Source organism: Semicossyphus pulcher, unplaced genomic scaffold (assembly GCF_022749685.1).
Source record: "Semicossyphus pulcher isolate SPU_LCO1_2020_fin unplaced genomic scaffold, fSemPul1.0.p SCAF_22, whole genome shotgun sequence".
NCBI lineage: Eukaryota > Metazoa > Chordata > Actinopteri > Labriformes > Labridae > Semicossyphus > Semicossyphus pulcher.
The window spans coordinates 5,003,907-5,012,334 of NW_027211696.1; the positions used below are offsets into that span (position 1 = coordinate 5,003,907).

Sequence of the window (8,428 nt, forward strand, 5' to 3'; positions counted from 1 at the left end):
TTCCTCCACGAGGGGAGAATGATGTGTAACCTGCCGTGGTCTTTACTCGCCCACTGCACTGCTCCCTCAGCCATTAACCAACAACAGGCAGTCAGGGAAAGAGCTCGGATCAAGGCCGGCTGTCATCAGCTGCCATTATACGCTGGAGAGCAGCTAATACTGAGCGACTGGACTATTTGATGTGGCAGCTCCACACGCAAAGTTCATGACCAGCGATACAGACATTAGGTCTAATGTGTCAGACATCAGTAATGATGTATTGTGGGAAAAATTCCCTGAGCCATTCCTGCTAAAAGAGTAAATACCTTACTTTACGCTCACACGTCTATCAGTGCAGTTAATGTGCAGGAAACATTTTGTGCTCTGTGAGGTAACAAAGGTTTAACTTGGATAAAAACTCAGGATTATAATGAACTTTATCATCTCGTGATAATTACATGAAGTCCAGCTGTGTTTTGTTTTTAACGATACAGTCTGTAAGAAGAAGTGATGAAATTTAAAGTTGCTTTACACACTTTTACAAAAAGTCTTTATTTTCAGTCATTTGAACTCCCGGAAACATCAACTTGAGCGACTCTCCAAGAAAGAAAAACCATACTCACAGTACACATCCTGGCATACAAAGATTACATTCAACAATACAAGGACACCCTCAACACTGCACGCTCCATTTACTCTGGTCTCACCCACTCCGGTTCCGCTAATCCCAAGGTCCTTTTCGCCATCACAAACAAACTGTTGGCCCCCTCCTCTTCATCCTCTACATGCTTCCCCTTGGTCACATCATCCGCCTTCACGGCCTCCATTTCCGCTGTTATGCCGACAACACCCAGCTCTACATCTCCACCAAATCCATCACAGCTGCCACTCACTCCACCATCACTAACTGCCTCACAGACATAAAAAACTGGATGCATCATCAGCCCCAAATCGCTCATCTCATCTTCCCCCGACTTTTCTCTCTGCACTGATGGCTTCACTGTTCCCGCTTCCACACACGTCGGTAACATTGCTGTCATCTTTGATTAGTCCTTCTCATTTGAACGTCACGTCAACCAAATCTCAAAAACTGCCTTTTTCCATCTCAAAAACATTGCCCGTCTTTGTCCCATCCTCTCGTTCTCAGCAGCCGAAACACTCATTCACACCTTCATCACCTCACGACTGGACTACTGCAACAGCATCCTCGATGGTACGTCCTCCAAAATCCTCAACAAACTACAATACATCCAAAACTCAGCCGCCTGTCTGCTCACCCACTCTCGCACCAGAGATCATATCACCCCTGACCTTCAAAACCTCCACTGGCTCCCCATCCAACAAAGAATTCAAAATCCTTCTCTTCACCTGTAAGGCCCTCCACAATCTTTCGCCGTAACTGCCGATAGCAGTAATCAGAGTTTTATGTGGTCGAATGCTTTTTGAACTGTAGAGGCAGGAATCAGATTTCTGTTGTTGGTTAATGAGCATCAGAAGGTCAGCTCAACACTGGTTTTGCTGCATTGATGACTACAACAGAAATAGTGGAGGCGAGCTGCTGGTTCAGACAGAATGAATCATCCAACACAATATTTAGATGCTGTTCTCACTATATGAACTTCTGCATGTCTGAAGTGAAAACAGTTCAAACTGCAGCTTTTAGATGGAAGGTCCTTTCTGTGATATTCTGTTCAGCCTGTCGTTGTGTTTTTATTAGCTTTGAGTTCACTTCCTGTTTTATTTTGTAATCCTGGAGCTTGTGTTTAATGTTTACTGTTACTTCCTGTAATTCAGTTTCCCACCTGTTTCCCCTCCACACCTGTGTCTCATTCTTAATTAGTCTGACCTGTATATATACCCCTGTGTTTACACAGGGTGCTGCGGTGGTTAGCACCGTCGCCTCACAGCTAGAAGGATCCTAGTTCGCATGTTCTCTCCTTGCATGCGAGGGTTCCCTCCAGTTACTCCGGCTTCCTCCCGCAGTCCAAAGACAAGCTTGTTGTTTCCACCTAACCTTTGCCAGATGTCATTGTCGCCCTCGTGTGTTCATGCTCTCCAGCCTCGTCTTCCTCGTGGATTTTTCTGCCCTTGCTGAATGCCTCTCTGTGTCTGACCTACCAATGTTTCAGTAAAGAACTTTTGATTACTGGATTTTGGGTCATGGACTTTCCTCTGCATCTGAGTCCCAGTTTGTTCTGAATTGTTACACTTGTTATTGAAGGAGTTTTTTTTTTTTTAAATCGTGTTTTAACAATTGGTTCCCTCCTTTTGATTAATTGTCATACATTCTCAAAGCTGCAGCTTCGCTCTCGTCCTGACGGAGCTCAATTGTGTCACTTAGGCAACAGATGATTTTACTGTTAATACCAGGGGTTAAATCAGTTCATGCACATACTGGCACACTTTCACCACAAGACGGTCTGGACAGTTACACACGACGTGGAAGAGTGTCTGTATGAGGAGCTGTTCTTGCTAACTCACTCCAAGGATTCCTCCGCTTTGTTATAAACTAGGGGTGTCAAAGATACGGCTGAGGAGTTTGTGACCGAGGAGCAGTGCTCAAACGCTTCTTTCAATTACGCACGGAGTGTGTCCAACTCATGGCACAGAAAGGAAAGGCTGCGGGAGAGTTGGATAAGCCAGACAGAGTTACAGGTCTTTGCACGAGGTAGTAAATTGTGCGCTTGTTTTATTTATTTTTATATTCCATGGCCACTCCGGGGCTCCGTAGAGGTGCACAAAGCTTGGTCTGAAGAAAGGAAAGACAAACTGCATTAATGAAACAGACTAGCAAGGGGATCATTTTTAGGCTCAAAGTACCATCACCCTCTGAATGTTTAATCTTCCAGCTATTAAATTACGTCTCCAGACTGAGTCCATACACCTTGAGACAGAGACGAACAGTTGGTTCAGTTAAAAAGAGCCTGATGAATCATGAGGTCATAAAAAGAATCTTAACATTATAACATCAACAGGAGGAGATGATCATCTGTGTTTGATTTGTGTACAAGAAGTCCAACACATTGACAATGTTGCTGCAGCTACAAGTGTTGGACAGCGACCTGGAAGGTTTGCTAATGATGTTTCTGCAACCTGACAGTAACATGGAAGAGCTCGTCCCTGCACAGGAAGGAAGACTGTTTTCTCATCAGACAGTGAGAATGAGGAAAAAGAGTCTGACGTATCTGTTAATAGATCAATAAGAGACCTGGAGAGAGGCTTTTCTCAGAGCCAGGAGATTTCCTGTTTCAGCCCTGTGACATGGAGAATGTGTTCATCCAGGTGGTGAAAGGCCCTTGACTGTCTCTGTAATCCCGCCCTCTGCGGCACCGCCAAACACCAGCTCCACACTGCAGTCCCTGGCTAAGTGGGACAGACAGCAACAGATTGCCTTGCAGCTCATTTAGCTCCAGTGCTAAAGGCCTCTGTGATCCACTCAGAGCTGTTTAACAGCAACACACTCTGCCTGTAACCTCTAGAGCAGATCAGGGATGCTCCTCCAAAGACTGAATCTGTTCCTGTTTCAATAACTCAGCTCCATTAGTGATGGGTAAACATTATCTCTGATATTACAGGGAGTACTTTGACTCCTGAGACAGCCATGATTTCATGCGTGCACAGAGCGCTGAAGAGATTAATTTGTGGGACAGTAAGAACTTATTAGGATTATACTATTATATTTCTGTTTCACGTCTTCCAATGTTACGAGAGACGTACCAGACAACTTTGAGACTGAGATGAGAGAAGAACAGGACACAAAGGGGAGTTCAAAAAGGCTTGGTCTTCACTGGAAAGAAAAACAAGTCAGACACACAGAGTCAGTCTGAAACACAACAAGTGAAAATCCAAATCAGAAAACCAGGCAGATTAATAACACTATGAATAAGCTGGGAAGCGATGTACTCACTGGGAAGAACAAAGTCAATCTGGCTAATGAGGAGGGAAAACAAAGGAGGACATGAACCTGGTGGCTAACGACAGAATCAGGGGCAGGTGTGTAATGAGCACAGGTGTTAGTAATCAAGCGACCAGGAGACACCAGGGCAGGAACTGAAATGACAGGAGATGTCAGACTTCAAAATAAAACAGGAAATGAAATATGCAAGATTAACTGACCCTGAATGGACGTCATATGACTGCTATATTTTGTCTTTGGCCTGGTTTAGTATACTAAAGGAATCGTCACCTAAAAACAAGCTGAGCACCTTGAAACAAGCTGAACGTTAGCAGCAAATCAGCTCGCGGCAGCTCGGCTCCTGGCCCGTCCTGCTGCTTGTGTCCTACAAAGAGTGTGTGAGAAACACTGAGGTTTAATATGAAACTAATTTTACTGGTTTAAATTATCTGACCCTTTTTTGTTTAAGTACATCCTTAAAATGTGTCATTAGACATCAATCAAATTCAATCAATCAAATTTTATTTGTATAGCGCCAAATCATAACCAGGGTTATCTCGAGAAATTTTACAGAAAGAGCAGGTCTAGACCGACTCTTTGTTAAGTTATTTAAAGAGAGGCCCAACATCAATCCACCATGAGTAGCACTTAGCAATTCGGCACATTGGCAAGGAAAAACTTCCTTTTAACAGGCAGAAACCTCGAGCAGAACCAGACTCATGTTGAACAGCCATCTGCCTCGACTGGATGGGCCGAAAATGGGATAGATGGGATCATCAAACACTGATTGCTGACATTTTGCTAGCTTCTAAAATGTCCATTGAAAGATATATGTTACTATCCAAACCATGACGCTCTTATAAAGGTGTTCCTTTGTCGAGTAGATCTACAAACATGTCCACTCATGAACACTTACCTGCTTTGTTGTGTTTGTAGTGGGCTTGTCCTCGTGTGGACGTTCTGCTTTTCTTTACTTTAAGCAGAGCGAGAGGCCCTCATAAACAAATAAACTGCTGAAGACAACAAGAGAACAGGTGAGTTAAGTGTTTATGTTGCTGCTGCATGTGAGCCGACAGCAGATTTACACTTATTATCCATGTTGTCTCAACGTGTCTCCGACCATCTGGTTGTTTGTGCAGTCGGATCACAATCTGTGTCTTGGATGGACTTAACGCTTTCTTTATTTATGATGTGGTCACATGATTCCAGTCCAGTCACTGAGATGCTAATGGTCTCTAAAATAACGTCTCCTCTCATCACAGATGCTTTGGAACGTGTGAACCACCAGGTCTGAAAATGTGTCACCGTTCAGTTTGCAGCTGCCACAACAGGGCAGTCACATTTAACTTTGAGATACAAAATGTGTCATGAGTAACAAATTCCCTTAAAGGGAGGTGTGATTGGGTAAAATAGTGTTGCCATGTTTCTGTCAGTCTGTGTAGACAGGCTGATTCGAGGCCCGCTGTCCAGCACACTAATCATGACATCAAACAGCATCAGATGTCCAGCGGTGGAAGAAACGGCCTGCCAGAGTGTTTACCCTCCAGTCCCTATATGTGTCATGGTGACATATGAAAGTGCTTAAACTCAAGGAGGCGGCGGGGCTGCTGAAGAGGAGGCTGGAGAGGTGTTCAAGAGCAGGAGCAGCATGTTTGTAATGAGAAGAGAACAGGGCGCACTGCAGCAGCATAAAGACAAAGAGCTCTATTGCACATAAAGTCTGAATGTTTTACAGGGGGTCATAAAGACCCGTATCGCAGTAATAGATTTAAAGTGTCTCTCATCTCTACAGATACCAATGTAAATCACTTTGTTGCAGTCATGCTTGATCTGCAGAATATACACATTGGCTGCTGCTTTTGGAGGCTGGTTTTGTCACAGTTTAGAACAAGAGGAAACATCATCAAGAGGCTCTCAAGTAGTGTTTGAAGTGTCAGAGACAAAGACTCAGATATTACATGTAAGCTCATTTATTATCAGGTTAATGAGGTAGCAAATGATGGAACCGTTTCTCTCCTTTAATATATTTATTATTTAGGCTCATTATTCAAAGCTTTTGTTATTAAATTTCACCTGATACTCAGCTTCCTGTCTTCAACAGAGACAGTCAGTGTGCAGCGTCCATGTACTGAGGAGCCACCGTCAGCTCATTAGCTAACAAGTTACTATGCAACCCCTCACCATGTCACACGGAGATAACAGCAGCCGACCCAGCCTGTTGTTTAGTCAGCACAGTGGTGACACAATCACATGTGGATGTATTTATGATTCATTTGGCTCTGGAGGACTCGGGGCAATTAAGAGTCTCATTCATTACGAGGAGCATCCTGCTGAAGAGTGAATAGAGGATCTTTGGGAGGAAGATGAAACAGGTTTCCTGCTTCAGACTGACACAAACACAAGAGCAAGATCTAATCAGACAGTTTATTCAGCATCCCGAGCAATCATCTTCACTGGAAACAATTTTCACTGCCTCTACTCTGTCATTTCATTTGTTTTACTCTAAATGGCCAATTTACATTTTTAAAGAAATATTCTGGTTTAGTGGCAGATAGTGCTGGATGGATTGCCATGAAATCATGTACCTACACAACATTGATGGTCCCGACACTGAAGTTCTATAAGATCATGTTGAGAAGCCTGGTTTCCTGAGAGAGACTCTGTCTCAGTCTTTCTGATCTGGCTGTTAATCTAAAGAGACACTTAGTGAAGCCCCTTTCCCACTGGTCAAAAAAACAGGTAACAGCCGGCTTTTTTGCTTAGTGGGAAAGGTTACAATCGGCCTTCAGACCCGGGTCAAATGAGTCTGCAGTAGACCCGGGTAATTATCACCTCGGCTCCGATCGGCATTGATGGGAACACAAAACCCGCTTCAACACACTAATCTCCGCCCCCTTTCTGGCGCGATGCTATGCTCCGTCGGTAACTTCTGCAACTCCTCGTCATGTCAGCTACAAATTCCGCCTGTTAGGGTTACTACTGGCAAACACATAAGTCCTGTTTAGACTAGAGTGAAGCAGTGATAGTGCATTTGCGTGATATAACACTGAAAACATTTGGGATACTGTCATCCCACAGGGTGTGATGACTGAGCAAAACAACTGAGCAGACTGCAGCTGTAAAAAAAAAGATAATTAATACCCACACTGTCAGACAGCTAACGCTGTTTATTGGACGCTTGACCTTTCTTACCTGCAGTAGAAAACTTTGCATCATTTACATTTGTAAACAACAAAATGACACCCATGAAATTCACCCAAACTCAGATGTGACTCAACATTTTCCATGCATAAGGTTTCCTCTCCTCTAACCTGCAAATGAAAGGTCACCAAATACATGAAACCTATTCAAGTGGAGAAAAGGTGAAGAATGTGTCACCCTGCATCATCATCAGCCCCCGACCTAATAAGTCCTGTACAGCAGAAATAAGTCTGTAAGGTTATTGTAAGCAAAGTTTATTCAGTTTAGAGGATTTACAGTGAAAAGAGGAGGCCCCTCGGCCACTTGATGATAATATAAGACGTGTTGCAGAGGACTCCAGTGCAGCTGTGCTTCATAAAACACAGTGAAGGCATTATTATAGGTTATATTATATTACTAATGCCCATGTTACGGGCATAGAGTATGCCAACTGGAGACATTGCCAACGCCTTCAGCTGAGAATCCTGTAACTTCATGCAGGATCTTTGGACTTTTCTGAACATGAGGAAAAAGATATTTTAAAAACATTCAAACTTGCACCACAATAGAAGAGTTCAGTACAGAAGGGCAGCATCTGTAGAAAGGCATCATAACAGGGTGAAAACTTCCCTTCCAGCAATAATGAGGGCATCATAGTGGGTTTAAGGCAGGAGAGGGGCTTCAGTGAGGGTTGAACCTTTCACCCAGCGGGGTATATGATGTAATTATATTAAATGCAGAACTTTGTTCAAAAGGTTTCTGAATAAACTGGATGAACACAGGATGGGAAATGGACCACAGCCCAAGCTTTTCCCAAACGGCAAGTCAAGTATACTTAAGAGAATCTTTGTTTTACTGCTTTTGTTAACAGAAATCTGTCAAACAGAAGCTCTACAAAGAGGAGGATATGATTCCAACTGTCTTAAAGAAACTTAAATAACAAGGAGAGGCTTCAGGAGGTCAGGCAGGAGACAGTTGGAGGTGCAAAAGGATAATTGGGGGCATGGAGGAGTCAAAGCCACCTGGCAACTTAAAGGGAAATCACATTCTGCTGACTGATCTGGAATTGCAGCGACAGGGCGGGGAACCAAAGTGGTCAGACGTGAAAAGAAGACAAAAAAAAGAATGAAATCTGGTTTGGGTAGAAAATGATTTGCTGTCACATCTCCACATTGTCTCCGTTCATACAAACTTTCATAAAGCTAAAACAGGACAAAAACAAAAGTGACCATGAAGCAGAGACAGTTTAAAGAGCTAACTGTCATGTCTGCAGTCCAGCGTGTAACAAGGCGACATGCAGCTGCTGTGATTGATCGCTGCAGTCAGAACTATTGGAGGGGTCAGCAGACGGAGGAAACAGTGATCTAACCCATC

General features: G+C 43.6%; 1 pseudogene; it reads right to left on the reverse strand.

Annotated features, from left to right (window-relative positions):
• Window positions 1-806, reverse strand: part of LOC138602371 (transmembrane protein 132C-like) — a 79,017-nt pseudogene extending 78,211 nt beyond the window's left edge.
• Window positions 807-8,428: the final 7,622 nt, after the last annotated feature.